General features: G+C 42.1%; 1 protein-coding gene across 10 annotated transcripts in view; it reads right to left on the bottom strand.

Annotated features, from left to right (window-relative positions):
• The window catches only part of LOC125451436 (protein tyrosine phosphatase type IVA 3-like), a 140,146-nt gene extending 124,716 nt beyond the window's left edge, over positions 1-15,430 (bottom strand). For 2 of the 10 annotated variants that reach the window (XM_048528500.2, XM_048528506.2), the window contains exon 1: positions 15,262-15,421. The gene's annotated coding sequence lies outside the window, so the exon portion shown is untranslated. Of the gene's footprint in view, positions 1-414; positions 611-10,925; positions 10,945-14,814; positions 14,891-14,956; positions 15,169-15,261 lie in introns of those variants that run through there. The other 8 variants (XM_048528505.2, XM_048528511.2, XM_048528507.2 and 5 more) reach the window with 7 other exon arrangements.
• Between the last annotated feature and the right edge of the window lie 281 nt (positions 15,431-15,711).

Here is a 15,711-nt window from a genome sequence, read left to right as displayed (position 1 = left end):
ATATCTAAACCAGCAGATAGGCTCACCAACAGTAAGTTAATATTCAGGTCATTTCTTTATAACAAGTCTGTGTTCAGCAGCATAGCTCAACTTTCCAACACCAGAAAGGACACCTATTACACTACTAAAAGGGCTGCGGTTGAACCAAAACTCTCATGCCATTACAATTTTTGGAATTCCCTTTCTTGACATGGGAGCATGAAACCAAAGAAACCGATTTGTGATAATCAAAGTGTTAGGCCTGGTTGAAAGAAGAAAGCAACTAAGTGTCAAATTAACATCTCCAAAATTGTGTAAGGAATTGCATTAAAACAAGCAGACTCCTGTCAATAACGAGATGAAAATACGAAGGCAATACTTAATGCATTGTCCATGAGACAGCCCTTTGAAGAAAACATAATTACTGAATCTTACTTAACTGTGATAAAGTGACATGTTGGAGGTCCCAATAAGAGTCCTAAACAAGGGTATATCCAAAATGTTGACTGTTCCTTTCCTCCAGATGCTGCTTGGCTTGCAGTGTTTTCCAGCCTCCGATAATTTCAAATTCACTGGGATATGTAAAGAGACAATATGCTAATAGCTACCTCATTAATTGCTTGTAAATGGGCATTTCCTAGCTCTAATAAAAGATCAGTTCACCTCAGCAAATCTTGGACACAGCTTTACTTCTTTTTCCATAAAACTGCATTCTGGCTTCTTTGCAAGCACAAACTGTTAGGTACTTTCTTCTCATTAATGCAAGAGGCTAAACAAGAGAAAAAAAATAAGCATAGGATTACATATTAGAAAGATTCCTTTCATCTTTCACTCCAAAGCAGTGGAGCTTTTGTTTAAAAAAACCTAGAACCCAGGCTATGGAATTTTTGACATTTTGCAGAAGATTAGATACATTGCATAAGGACACTAAAAGTGCGTGTCGTAAAGCATAAACATGCATCAAAATCATCAGATGGTTCCAAACCACAACAGGAACAACTCTCTGCCAACGCATGCGTTATACTTTGCGAGGAATGACATTACAGTGCCAATTTACAATTATATCAATAGGAAACAAATGCGCATTTCACTAAACTGATTGAAGGCTGCCGTCTCTAGAGATTGTCATTATAATTAAAGATGCAGTTACTGTGGGTGCCTCTAGGGATAGCACCATACCCAATGAAATGTAAATATATATTACTACTGGGCACTAAGGTAGCTCAATCTCTTAGCTCGAAATCTACAAGCCAGTACATGGGTTTTGGACTTGCCAATTTTCAACAAAGGAATTAAGACCAAATGGGCATTCGTATTCCAGTTATTTTGAAATCCATCCTTAACTAAAAAAACAGTAGTTTCCACAGCACTTGAACCCTGAGGCACAACTGATAAACGACTTACATAAACACAACAGTACATTGGTAAATACTTACTCAGCTTAATTCAGTTAGAAGTAAACATACATCTTTTGAGATAACAAAGTGTGGAGCTGGATGAACACAGCAGGCCAAGCAGCATCTCAGGAGCACAAAAGCTGACGTTTCGGGCCTAGGCCCTACATCAGAGAGCTCTCTGTTGAAGGGCCTAGGCCCGAAACGTCAGCTTTTGTGCTCCCGAGATGCTGCTTGGCCTGCTGTGTTCATCCAGCTCCACACTTTGTTATCTTGGATTCTCCAGCATCTGCAGTTCCCATTATCACAGACATCTTTTGAGAACTGAGATAACAAGGTGTAGAGCTGGATGAACACAGCAGGCCAAGCAGCATCAGGGGAGCAGGAAAGCTGACGTTTTGGGCACAGACCCTTCTTCAGAAATTTCTGAGGAAGGGTCTAGGTCCAAAATGTCAGCCTTTCTGCTCCTCTGATGCTGCTTGGCCTGCTGTGTTCATCCAGCTCTACACCTTGTTATCTCAGATTCTCCAACATCTGCAGTTCCTGCTAGCTCTTTTGAGAACTGTTGGTTTGAGTTCTCGAGCTGGTCTGAATAAAGTTAATAAAACAAAGCTCCAAAACACTAACTGTGTTTTCTCACCATAGATGCTGCAAGAGCTGCTGTATTTCTCCAGCAATGTGTTTTCAGATAAAGTTAATGCTCTACTGTTTTCCAATACTTTTACTTTTCTTTACAACTCAAATGACTTTCAAAATGAAGCCTACCTTGCAACAATGTTGCGGATTAAAAGAGAATATATGTAGCTCGTATTCTCATTAATTATATAAATTTATTCAGGAACTCATTTGATATTGAGCTCAAACAAAACTAACACGAGGACAGGCCATTGCCTAAGTCAAATAAAATCACTGTTCCAAGTTTACCGCAATGAAAAATTAATACTAGAATTGAAACTAGTAAAACACAAGTGTTATGATGGATGAACATTACAGTTTAGTTTGAACAAATATTAGAATTACAGAAAGTGTCTAACTTTCCTTTAAGGTTAAGGACGTTCAAACCAATCTTCTCTGAAGATATTGTGTTACTAATTCATTCAAAGGGCCAGTATTTATTGTCCATCCTTAACCGCTATCAATTCTGTAGCTACTACCTTTAGTATCAGAGGATGCATCCCATCAGGACTATGGAATTTATCAGTGTTTAATCCTCATTGCTTTCTATAGGACCTCTTCCTCTAGTGATAGTGGTTATATTTATTTTCTTTTCTCCTTTTGCCCATTGATTATTTAGTCATTTTGGAATGCTATTATTAGTGTCTTCTATTGTCAAACAGATCCAAAGTACAGTATTTATTCAACTCCTCTGCCACTTCCTGGTTCCACATTATTATTTCACCAGCTTCATAGTCAATGAAGCCTCGATTTGATTCAATTTATTGTATTTTTATAATGATACACGTGACAGAGAAAAGAGTGTTATACAGTGTCGCCAGTTTCCGGCACCATTTTAAAACAAAAAAAAACTAAAACATATAATACAAAAGCATAAAAATAGAGACATAAAGAAAAAGTGTTCAACTTTAAAAGTCCTTCTTTTGGGTACGCTGTCATGGGCCATGGGCCTGGGTTCAGGAACGAGTCCTTTTTACAGCACCACTGCTACTGGAACGAAAATCGTCACTCTTCGGTGCCATCTCCCCTCCACTGACACCCTCACCAAGATGGATCCTCAATGGGTCTTGCCAATGCAGACACCATTAATGCCACAGAGTACCATAACAGCCCAAACTTGACTCTGCTGCCGACTCCATGACATCACTGGGAACCCGCACTCCCCTCCATCACAGCAGCTATGAGTCAGCGTTAGTACTGTCTCGTCAATGCAGAAGCCATCGGGAACCAAAACTCAACTCAAGTCCGTGCTGGGCTCACTCGTCATCAATATCATCACAGTGGCCTAGCTCTTCAACAAGACGTAAGTAAAATAAGAGAAAAATGAAAAAAGAGAGAGGGGGAAAAAGAAACTAAAGCAGATAGAGCAGACAAGCCCCAGGCTGAGAGGACTTACTCCTCATCATCTTACCCATCGGTAGTTAGTTTAGCCAATGTTTACTTGGGCTCCTGTCTTCCTTACATATTCAAAGAAGCCCTTGCTGTGCATCTTGATATTACTTGCAAGTTGTTTTACATTTACTTTCTTCCTCTATTACTTTTTTGATGTGGGCTATAACCAGTTATTACTCTTTTGGTTGCCAGTGTGCAATTGAACAAAAAAAAACTATACAATCCTTAATAGAGATAACACGGTGTAAAAATGGGCCATTTCGGAAGAAGGGTCTTAGGCCCGAAACGTCAGCCTTCCTGCTCCTCTGATGCTGCTTGGCCTGCTGTGTTTATCCAGTTCGATATCACGTTATTTCTGAATCTCCTGCATCTGCAGTTCCTACTATCTCTATACAATCCTTAACTTCCTGAACATGTTTGGCTTATCTTTTTCCTAGAATACTTTCTCCTTACTGGAAAATACTTCTGCTGTCGAAGTAAGGGACGAAATTACGAGACCACTTGCAGAAATATTTACTTCATCTATAACTACGGGTGAGGTGCCTGATGACTGGAAGGTGGCTAATGTTGTACCTTTGTCTAAAAAAGGCTATAAGGAGAGGCTGGGGAACTATAGACCTGTGGGTCTGACTTCAGTTGTGGGTAAATTATTGGGGGTAATTTTAAAAGATAGGATTTATGATCTTTTAGAGGAGCAAAAATTGATTATGGATAGGCAGCATGGTTTTGAGAGAGGGAAATCACGTCTCACAAACTTGCTTGTGTTTTTCGAGGAGGTTACCAAAAAGATTGATGACAGCAGAGCAGTAGACGTTGTTTATTTGGATTTTAGTAAAGCCTTTGACAAGGTTCTGAATGGTCGACTAATTAGTAAAGTTAGGTCACTTGGGATTCAGGGCGAGCTTGCCAATTGGATACATAATTGGCTTAACAGCAGGAGAGAATAACGACAGAGGGTTACTCTTCGGACTAGAGGCCTGTGACGAGCAGTGCCCTGCAGGGATCGTTTCTGGGTCCTCTTTTCCTTATTACATATATAAATGATTTAGATGAGAATACAGAAGGCGTGGTTAGTAAGTTTGTGCATGACATCAAACTTGGTAGCATAGTAGACAAAGAAGGTTCTCAAAATCATAAAGGGATCTTGAACAATGGCTGATGGAGTTCAATATGGATAAATGTGAGATATTGCATTTTGGTACAACAAACAAGGGTAGGGATCAAAGTCAATAAATGTGGAGCTGGCAAAGCCCACCCAGTCAGACTGCAACTGAGGAGCAGAAAAGTCAACGTTTCAGGCCAAAACCCTTTGTCTGCGCTTATACGATGAACAGTAGGGCCTTGAGTTGTGTAGTCAAACAGTGACCTAGGGGTGCAGGTACATAAATATTTAAAGTTTGCTTCACATATAGACAGGGTGGTTAAAAAGGTGTTTGACACGCTTGCCTTCATTGCTCAGTCTTTGAGCAGAGGAGTTCGGACACTTATATCGAGGTTGTAAAGGATGCTGGTGGGGCCTCTTCTGGAATACTGTGTCCAGTTTAGGTCACCCTGTTGCAGGTAGGATATTATCCAGGAGAGGGTCCAGAAGCGATTTACCAGGATGTTGCTGGGTATCGAAGGTTTGAAATGTAAAGAAAGGCTAGGACTTTTTTTACTGGAGCATAGGAGGTTGGCAGGTAACCTGACAGAATTTTATAAAATAATGAGAGGTATAGGTAGAGTTGATGGTAGCCATCTTTGCCCCAGTTTGGGGAATTTCAAGGCGGGGGGGGCATTTTTAAAGGTGAGGAGAGAGGTTTATACAAAGTCAAAGTCAAAAAAGGTAACTTTTTTTGAAAAACAGAGGGTGGCTCACATGTGGAATGAATTTCACCTGGAAGTGGTGGATGCAGGTACAATTACAACATTTAAGAGACATCAGGATGGATACAAGAAAAGGAAAGGTTTGGAGGCATCATCTCCAATACCATCCGTGATCTCATCACCTCAGGGGACCTCCCACCCACAGTCTCCAACCTCATTGTTCCCCAACCCCACATTGCCCGCTTCTATCTCCTTCCCAAAATCCACAAACCTGCCTGCCCTGGTCGACCTATTGCCTCAGCCTGTTCCTGCCCCACAGAACTCATCTCCACCTATCTGGACTCCATTTTCTACCCCTTGGTCCAGGAACTCCCCACCTTAGTCTGTGACACCACCCATGCCCTCCACCTCCTCCAGAACTTCCAATTCCCTGGCCCCCAACACCTCATTTTCACCATGGACGTCCAGTCCCTATACACCTGTATTCCTCATGCAGATGGCCTCAAGACCCTCCGCTTCTTCCTGTCCCGCAGGCCCGACTACTCCCCCTCCACCGACACCCTCTTCCGCCTAGCTGAAACCGTCCTCACCCTCAACAACTTCTCTTTCGATTCCTCCCACTTCCAACAGACAAAGGGGGTGGCAATGGGTACCCACATGGGCCCAAGCTATGCCTGCCTCTTTGTAGGTTACGTAGAACAGTCCTTCTTCCACACCTACACAAGCCTAAACCCCACCTCGTCCTCCGTTACATTGCTGACTGTATCGGCGCCGCCTCTTGCTTCCCAGGAGCTCGAACAGTTCATCCACTTCACCAACACCTTCCATCCCAACCTCAAGTTCACCTGGGCCGTCTCCAACACATCCCTCACTTTCCTGGACTTCTCAGTCTCCATCTCAGGTAACCAGCTAGAAACTGATGTCCATTTCAAGCCCACCGACTCCCAGAGATACCTAGAATACACCTCCTCCCACCCACACTCCTGCAAAAATTCCATCCCCTATTCCCAATTCCTCCACTGCATCTGCTCCCAGGATGAGGCATTCCACTCCCGCACATCCCAGATGTCCAAGCTCTTCAAGGACCACAACTTCCCCCCCCGCAGTGGTCGAGAACGCCCTCGACCGTGTCTCCCGCAACACATCTCTCACACCCCGCCCCCGCCACAACCCCCTCGTTCTCACACACCACCCCACCAACCTCCGAATACAACGCATCATCCTCCGACACTTCCGCCATCTACAATCCAACCACCCAAGACATTTTTCCATCCCCACCCTTGTCTGCCTTCCAGAGAGACCACTCTCTCCATGACTCCCTTGTTTGCTCCACAGTCCCCTCCAACCCCATCACCTTCCCCTGCAGCCGCAGGAAGTGCTACACTTGCCCCCACACCTCCACCTTCACCCCTATCCCCAGGCCCCAAGATGACTTTCCATATTAAGCAGAGGTTCACCTGTCAATGTGGTATACTGTATCCACTGTACCCGGTGTGGCTTCCTCTACATTGGGGAAACCAAGCGGAGGCTTGGGGACTGCTTTGCAGAACACCTCGCTTGGTTCGCAATAAACAACTGCACCTCCCAGTCACGAACCATTTTAACTCCCCCTCCCATTCTTTAGACGGTATGTCCATCATGGGCCTCCTGCAGAGTGGCACAACGATGCCACAAGAAGGTTGCAGGAACAGCAACTCATATTCCGCTTGGGAACCCTGCAGCCCAATGGTATCAATGTGGACTTCACCAGCTTCAAAATCTCCCCTTCCCCCATCGCATCCCACAACCAGCCCAGTTCGTTCCCTCCCCCCACTGCATCCCAAAACCAGCCCAGCCTGTCTCCAGCTTCCTAACCTGTTCTTCCTCTCACCCATCCCTTCCTCCCACCTCAAGCCGCACCTCCATTTCCTGCCTACTAACCTCATCCCACCTCCTTGACCTGTCCGTCTTCCCTGGACTGACCTATCCCCTCCCTACCTCCCCACCTATACTCTCCTCTCCACCTATCTTCTTTTCTCTCCATCTTCAATCCGCCTCCCCCCTCCCCCTATTTATTTCAGAACCCTCCCCCCATCCCCCTCTCTGGTGAAGGGTCTAGGCCCGAAACGTCAGCTTTTGTGCTCCTGAGATGCTGCTTGGCCTGCTGTGTTCATCCAGCTGCACACTTTATTATCTTGGATTCTCCAGCATCTGCGGTTCCCATTATCTCTGATACAAGGTTTGGAGGGGTATAGGCCAGGAGCCAGGAGGTGGGACTAGCTTAGTTTGGGATTATATTTGACAATGGACTGTTGGATCAAGCAGTCTGCTTCTGTGCTGTATGATTCTATGACGATTAACTATTTTCTTAAAATCTATGTCATAGAAGTTTAGCAGCGAAGATTATTTAAAAATCATGCTCAGTAGACTCCAGCCATCTCTGCCTCATTTCTTTCTAAGTGCCCCTTGAATAGTGTTACTGCACCCAGTGGGATGAGTACCTTGCTAACTCTACTTCTGGAAGCTCGAGCAACCCACACAGGTAAATAATAGATTTTGAGTGGTCTATGTGTAAATAAAACCAGAAATCACCCTTAAGATGTTTACAATCAAGGACCATGTAATGTTTGGAAACCAGTAAAAACAAAATGAACACAGTACCTTTTAACACAGAGGAACATTTCAAAGTATTCAAAGGATTGTTACAAATGAAAGTTTGATAGTCATGTTACAAGAGATTAGTTAAGGCAAATCTTCAAATGCTTAGCTAGAGATAGGTTTGAAGAAGCTTGTTAAAAGGAGTGCGGAGCTGATAATTACAGGGACTGAACTCCAAATCTCTGGCCTCAGACAGGTGAAAGCATAGTCACCAATGATAAAGCGTTGGCAGAGGAAGCAATGATGGGGACCCAAAACAATAGCTTCAAGATTCCCAATACCTCTTCCTGTTCAATTGCTGCTCATCCAGTGTTGTTTGCTAGGCAAACAGTCTGACAATTTAGAGATAGTAAAGTGGTCAAGTTGGGGTAACAGTGATGTAGAGCTAGGAGTTGTCAGGATCTGTATGAAAACTATTTTCCAATGTTGATGCTGAGGATTGGCATGTAGATATGAGGGGACCAAGAACTGATGTTTGAGAGAAACCAGAAGAAACTATGTGCAAAGAGGGAGAGAAGGCATTATAGATGATTCACCAGCTACAAATGAAGAGATAACACAATAACAGGCGCACACACACCTGGACAACAAAAGAAGAGAACGGTATTGACAACTTATCAAATTATTTTCTCATCCAGTAAGTGCAAGCACTCTCACATTCAGCATCTTTTGCCATGCAACTTCCTTCACCCCAAAAGGCAGACACACTCAGCTCACCCCTTTTTTGGTTCAAGTACTAGAAATTCCAAGACCAGCTCCAGCAAAGAACACACCTTTCAGCTCCAAAATACACTATAATTATACATTACTCTAGTACATCAGCATCTCACTTCCACCATCATATACAGGGCAACATGTACTGAGAAGTTAAGAACAAAAATTGTGCCAGTCCTGCTGTACAATTGAATCAGTTTATTTATGCACACAAATTCCATCAATTTATTAACATACTGACTTCCTGATTCTTGAAACTATTTTAGCAGTATCAATTTCATATCAACCAACATCATTTAACTTTGGTCAGTTATAAGTGATACTCCCATGATCCTAACATAATAGGAACCAATGCCCTGTAAAGAAGCAAAATTGCTTAACACTATAAATATGCCAGGTGAAAAGTAAGTTTCTTTAAAAAAAATTTCAATTAATGAATAAATTAATTTAATTCATTCAATCTAGCACCAAAAACTTCTAATACAGCATTTACAGTTTCCATACAGCAAGTATATTTGTTTGTACTTATGTTGGCTTTCCAGCTGTGTACTTATTTCTCCTCTGGCAGTTATTAATGTTGAATTATCAGCCCACATTTCTCTTTTTCATATCTTTCACACTGTGTTTGACAGCTCTCTTCTCAAAAGCACAAGTGCAATTCAAGCACATTTCTTAGGAACGTGCAGCATAGCACTATCATTTTGCAATGATTCATTGCATGGTAAAGTCACCCAGTTGACAAGAACAACATGGCGAAGTTACATGAAGTCAGTCTTAAGGAACTATGTTATAATCACTTCTATATCCCATTCATTGGTTCTCATTTGACAGTTAGAAATAATTGTTTGAATTTAAAAGTTTTGCAACTTCAGGAATTCTCAAGTGCTTACTGCCACTGATTTATTCTCAAAGAGTAAATTATTGGCAGACATTATTAGCAAATGTGGCAGACAATTTTCACACTGCAAATCCAACGGTAGGCTAAATGACCAGGTGACCAGATTATCTGTTTAATATTTCTGTCATGTGCAGAAAATCCCTGGACCTGTTCATCATTGAGAGCGAAACCATCCCCTACCCTTACATAGCCAAAGCTTGCACTAATCCAAATCCTACACTTATTCTCTCTCTCATCATCTTTTAAAGGTATCTCCACGAAACCAATCTCCAGCTTTCTGATCCTTTCCCACTCAACTTCATCAACTTACATTTGTGATACTCATGTTCATTGGAATAATGAATAGTTCTATTATTTCAGAGGATATCATGTCCACATGGAGGCAAATAACACCTTCAACTCCTCTGGAATTTTAGGTAATGTCCTTTACTGCATAAATCCAACATCCAGTCACCTTCAGTTTGGTGTCCATTATTTTCACAATTCTATGTTAGAATTGCTATGGTTAGATTTCCACACTTTCTACAGGACTGGAAAAACATATTGCTTCTACCCATTTTCCAAATGTCATGGTCAACCATGCCATACTCATCTGACAACCTCCTTTTCTGTCAGGTTTAGTAGATCCATTCTTGCTTGGTTCCAATCTGACTGTTAGACTTTCAAGCAAAAAGTCTTCTCTTCCAATTTCAACACAGCTACATTTGGAGTACCTCATTTTGCCCCTCTACTTAGCAGTTGTGCCATCAAATATGAAGGTCCTAAAATGTGGAATTCCCCTGCCTTCACTGCTCCACTTCAACATCCCGCTGCCAACTTAATGATTATTCTTAAAAACATCTACTTGACCTTTAGGTCATTCTTCCTAATACCTTCTTTGACCCAGCATCTCTATCCCAGTGAAGAAGTTCAACTGTTGTGTCTTGTAAGTTCAAGTCTACTTTGTGGGGTTAACCATGTGAAGATAGGGAACAGAATTAGGGAAATGAAATAGGTGGGAGAGATTCAGAAATTTCTCAAAGGGCAAGATCAAAATGTCAAACCAAGAGTGCACTTAAACATTTCACTGCAGTTTTTTTTGTATTATCTTGTGGGATGTGGTTGTCATTCGCTAAGCTAGCAATTATTGCTCATTCCTAATAGTCCAGAAAGCAGTTAAGCAACTACCACATTGTTGTGGGTATGGAGAATGGCAGGCACTTTCCTTCCCTAAAACGGCATTAGTGAACCAGACATTTTGCTTTAAAGAGCAACAAATCAACAGCAGTTTCACAGTTAACATTAGACTCTTAGAATTTGAATTCAATAAGAATCTGGAATTATCATTTGCCATGGTGGATCCCCAGAACATTATGTTGGTCTCTGGATTAACTGTACTACAATATTAGCACCAGGTCATCAGCACTCCCTTCTATTTAGTTCCAACATACCTTATATCAGTTTAAACTTAAACTTCCAAGGCGACAACTGCAGCATTATACAACTTTCCACAAGTCTGAAGATTCCAAGAGATGCAACGATATTTATTCACAGTGCTCAGTTAACAAACAGCAAAACAATGCGATAAATAGGGATGTAGAATAGCTCTGTCCAAGCACTCTTGCCCATTGTTAAAGATCAGTCAAACGGGCCACCACATGCTTGCAACGCAGCTCCAATCTGCTCATCAAATACATCAGCTGTAGCTGTACTTGGATTTCCAGAAGGCACCTGACAAGGTTCCACATTTACTGCACAAAGTACAAGGAGGTCGTAATATGTTAGTATAGGCAAATGATTGTTTTCTGTCAACTAGCTAGACAGTGTGCATAAATGGATAACATAGAACACAAAACACAGGAAAGTACAGCACAGTACAGTACAGGTCCTTCGGCCCACAATGTTGTGCCGTGGAATAATCCTAATCCAAAAATAAAATAACCTAACCTACATTCCCCTCAATTCACTGCTGTCCATGTGCATGTCCAGCAGTTGCTTAAATGTCACTAATGACTCCGCTTCCACAACTACCATAGGTAAACTATTCCATGCGCTCACAACTCTCTGGGTGAAGAACCTCCCTCTGACGTCTCCTCTATACCTTCCTCCTAACACCTTAAAACTATGACCCCTCGTGGCAGTCAATCCTGCCCTGCGAAAAAGTCTCTGGCTATCAACTCTATCCCTGCCTCTCATTACCTTGTACACCTCGATCAAGTCACCTCTCTTCCTCCTTCTCTCCAGAGAGAAAAGTCCAAGCTCAGTCAACCTCTCCTCGTAAGACAAGCCCTCCTGTCCAGGCAGCATCCTGGTAAACCTCCTTTGCACCCTCTCCAAAGCCTCCACATCTTTCCTATAATAGGGCGACCAGAACTGGACACAATATTCCAAGTGTGGTTTCACCAGGGTTTTGTAGAGCTGCAGCATAACCTCACGGCTTTTAAACTCGATCCCCTGTTAATAAAAGCCAAAACAGTGTATGCTTTCTTAGTAACCTTATGCACCTGGGCGGCAACTTTGAGGGAGCTATGCACTTGAACGCCAAGATCCCACTGTTCTTCCACACTGCCAAGAATCCTGCCTTTAATCCTATATTCAGCATTTAAGTTCGACCTTCCAAAATGCATCACTTCGCATTTATCCAGGTTGAACTCCATCTGCCATTTCTCAGCCCAGCTCTGCATTCTGTCAATGTCTCGCTGAAGCCTGCAATAGCCCTCGATACTATCAACGGCACCTCCAACCTTTGTGTCATCAGCAAACAAACTAACCCACCCCTCAACCTCCTCATCGAAGTCATTTATAAAAACTACAAAGAGCAGAGGCCCAAGAACAGAGCCCTGCGGGACACCACTAAGCACTGACCCCAGTTCCACTGGGTTTGTTCTGGGGTGTCAGCTTCTGACAATTTGTATTGGAGCAAAGAAATTTTTGTGGCGTAGTGATCATGTGCCTTCCTTTGAGCTAGGATGCCTTAGTTCAAGTTTCATCTGCTTCAGAGGTGCACAATAACATTGCCAAACAGGCTAATTAGAAAACATCTTGATGGGATGAAGGCACAATAGCTCCTTTTGCAGACAAAGAAAGTTTGGAAATTACAAAAACAGATGGTGTTAGAGAAATTCAGTAGGTCTAACAGCATCTAAGCAAGAAGAAAAAGAATTGATGTTAAGTCTTTGAGCCTCTGAACAAGTCATACTGGACTCGAAACATTAACACTTTCCTTCTCTCTCTACAGATGCTGCCAGACCTGCTGAGCTTTTCCAGCAATTCCTGTTTTGGTAAGGTAATGAAATAATTTAGGATAAGAGTAAGTTGACTTAACAGCAATGATATCATAATAATATTCAGTTATGCAGGGCATCGGTGAGAATGACATCTCAAATACTGCATGCAGTTCTGGCCTCCTTATTTAAGGAAGGATTAAAACAGGTTGGAAACATTTAAAGGAGGTTTACTAGATTAGCGTAGGAATAAATTACTGCAGATGATGGAATCCGTACTGAAAATAACAAATGCTGGCAATCACAGCAAATCAAAAAACATCCATGGAAAAACAGCAAGCTAATCAGTGATGAAGAGTCATCGCGACTCGAAACATTAGCTTGGTCTCTCTCTATGGATGCTGTTTTCCTTACTAGATGAATAGGTTGTCTTGTGATGGGTTGAAAAGGCTGGACTTTTTCCATCTCTCACCACTGCCATCCACCATCCTCCCCACCCCCCCACCCAACTCAAGATGAGAATACAGAGAAATGACTTGATTGAAATACAGATTTGGCAAGGTGAATATGAAAACAAAGCTTCCCTATGAGGACGGTTAGACGTGGACTGATTCCCTTGTCTAACCACAATCTAGGTGATTTTTTTTGGTTTGGCGGGGGAGTGGGGGAAGCAAACAGCAGCACAGAATTCAAAGTGAACAGCACAGCAGGCACAGTGAACTGAATAGGCTCCTTCTGCTCTTACGTTAATACGTACAAAGTTGGAAAATCAGCCTTTTTATATAAACAATCACCAGTTACAGTAAATGAAACAAATTCAGCTCTAATATTGAATTCAGCTATAAATACACCCTTTTGCCCCCACCCCCAAAGAAACAAAAAATTGGCACACACTTCTTCAGCTGAGGGTGAATAACTGACCTTCTCCCAGGGCTGCTGCCAATTCCACTCAGTAACAAGTCAGTACAATGATCTACTGACCCATCGAAAAAATTGTGACAGAATAGATTTCGAAATTTAAAATAATAGTAAAACTCTTTGCAGGCATTCAAACAATCAAAGAAGTCACTTCCAGAATTCTCACAACCATGTAGTTTCTAAACACTACAATATATTTGATGTTAATTTTAAAAAACAAGAAACAATACATTTCAATTTTTATTTTAAGATTACCAATTCTGAACATTTAAAAGGGAACATTTCTACAGCATTTTGTTTATATGGACAAAAACCCTATTCTCTGAATCTAAGCAAATTAAACATTCAAACATAAATGTATTTCAGACCATCTGACACTCACCAGTGATTTACAAAATCATGTAAGCAAGCCATTTAAGCACAAAAAAGGTAGAAAATCAGCTTTTAAAAAAAAACCCAAAAGAACTGCAGATGCTAAAAACAAAAAAAAGTTGCTGGAAAAGCACAGCAGGTCTGTCAGTATTTGTGGAGAGAAATCAAAGTTAACCTTTCGAGTCCAGTGACCTTGGTTAAAAAATTCTGATTTCTCTCCACAGATGCTGCCAGGCCTGACTTTTTCCAGCTATTTCTGTTTTTGCTATAGAAAACCATGTTGCAATGTCAGGATAATTCACCCCTTTTTCCAATTCTGAAAATGGTTGGTCACGAAAGGGGCAAACAAGAAAGCCAGAAGTATGTGTGAATTAAAACTATAAAATTTCCTCCATTCAAGCATCCGCAATATGTTTCTTAGACACTAAAAGACTTCCCAATATTCAGGAAATTAAGTACATTACTGAAGACAGGAATGTAACCAAATTACTGAGTCTTCAAAAGCTTCCATGTGGCCCCACAAGTTGTGCTGCAAGAGTTAAATAACGTAATTAAACATATATAAAATGCAGTGATCATTCAGAAATAAACGTAGGGAAGAGATGGAAAACTTGCACACATTGAATCCTCTGACCACATATGGTGAAGGGCTTTGGTATTCCTCAACGGCACTACATGATATGCAGTTTCTCTTTTTGCAGTGCAACCTCCAGAGATCACAGCCCTCTTTGTAAATTTCCTTCAGATACCATACCCAACACTAACAAAATAAAACCATTTCCTAAAATAAAACACACAATGAACAGATTATAAACCGGGTAGACACCTGTACAGTGTACTCGGAGAGGAAGGGAGAGACAGAGCCTGGAAAAAAGTCCCATTTGCCTCCAAGAGTTCAAATGCGCAGGAAAGAGAGAGAGAGACACACACACACACACACACACAAAGGAAAAGGAGCAGCCACATACTCAAGATGGGATCTCCAAGGTGAGGTGAAAGCACCGGCCTTCCTCGCTTGAGAAAGTGGACGTCAACAACACCGGCCACACATACACGAAATAAAATAATATTTTTGACCCATTAAAACTTAAATTGAAAGCCATATAACAAAAGAAACTGAAAAGCTCTCCGGAGGAAAGCTAAAGGGAAGATGGTGTGTGTGTGTGTGTGTTTGGGAGAGGAGGGGTGAAGTGGGCGTTGCTTGGGAGGTGTTTGGCAGTGGGATGGTAAGTTTCTCCAGCAGAGTCAAGATAATGGAGGGTTTGTTACTCACTGCGCGACACCTGTTCATTTAAAGCCCGAATAGTACAGAATGACGGTGGTGAGGGACAGCTCCTGGCGTTCACTCACTCTCATTCACACAGCCACTCTCTCTCTCTCTCTGTGCTGCCTCCTCCTATCCCAGGGCCGGTGTTACCATGTGTTCCAGCCGCCGTCGCTAGGGGACGTCAGCGTCAGGTCATAGGTCAACCCTGAAGTGTGGGACCAGGAGAGAAAATTAATCACAATAACAAACAGCAAACAAAAGTGACCACACTCATTCAGGTTTTTTTTTAAAAAAAACCTTTGATTTTAGAAAAAAACGCAACTCCATTGTTGTTTCTGCCCTCCCTTCCTCCACTTGGGCTCTCTGTGTAACCATGTCCCACCCTCGCGTCATTTCCGCTCTCTATATTTCCCGCCAATCTTTTCTTACCGCCTGCAGTGAGTCTGGGTTAGGTTC

The sequence above is a fragment of the Stegostoma tigrinum genome, chromosome 5 (genome assembly GCF_030684315.1).
Source record: "Stegostoma tigrinum isolate sSteTig4 chromosome 5, sSteTig4.hap1, whole genome shotgun sequence".
Taxonomy (NCBI): Eukaryota; Metazoa; Chordata; class Chondrichthyes; order Orectolobiformes; family Stegostomatidae; genus Stegostoma; species Stegostoma tigrinum.
This window is presented reverse-complemented; position numbering and strand designations above follow the sequence as displayed.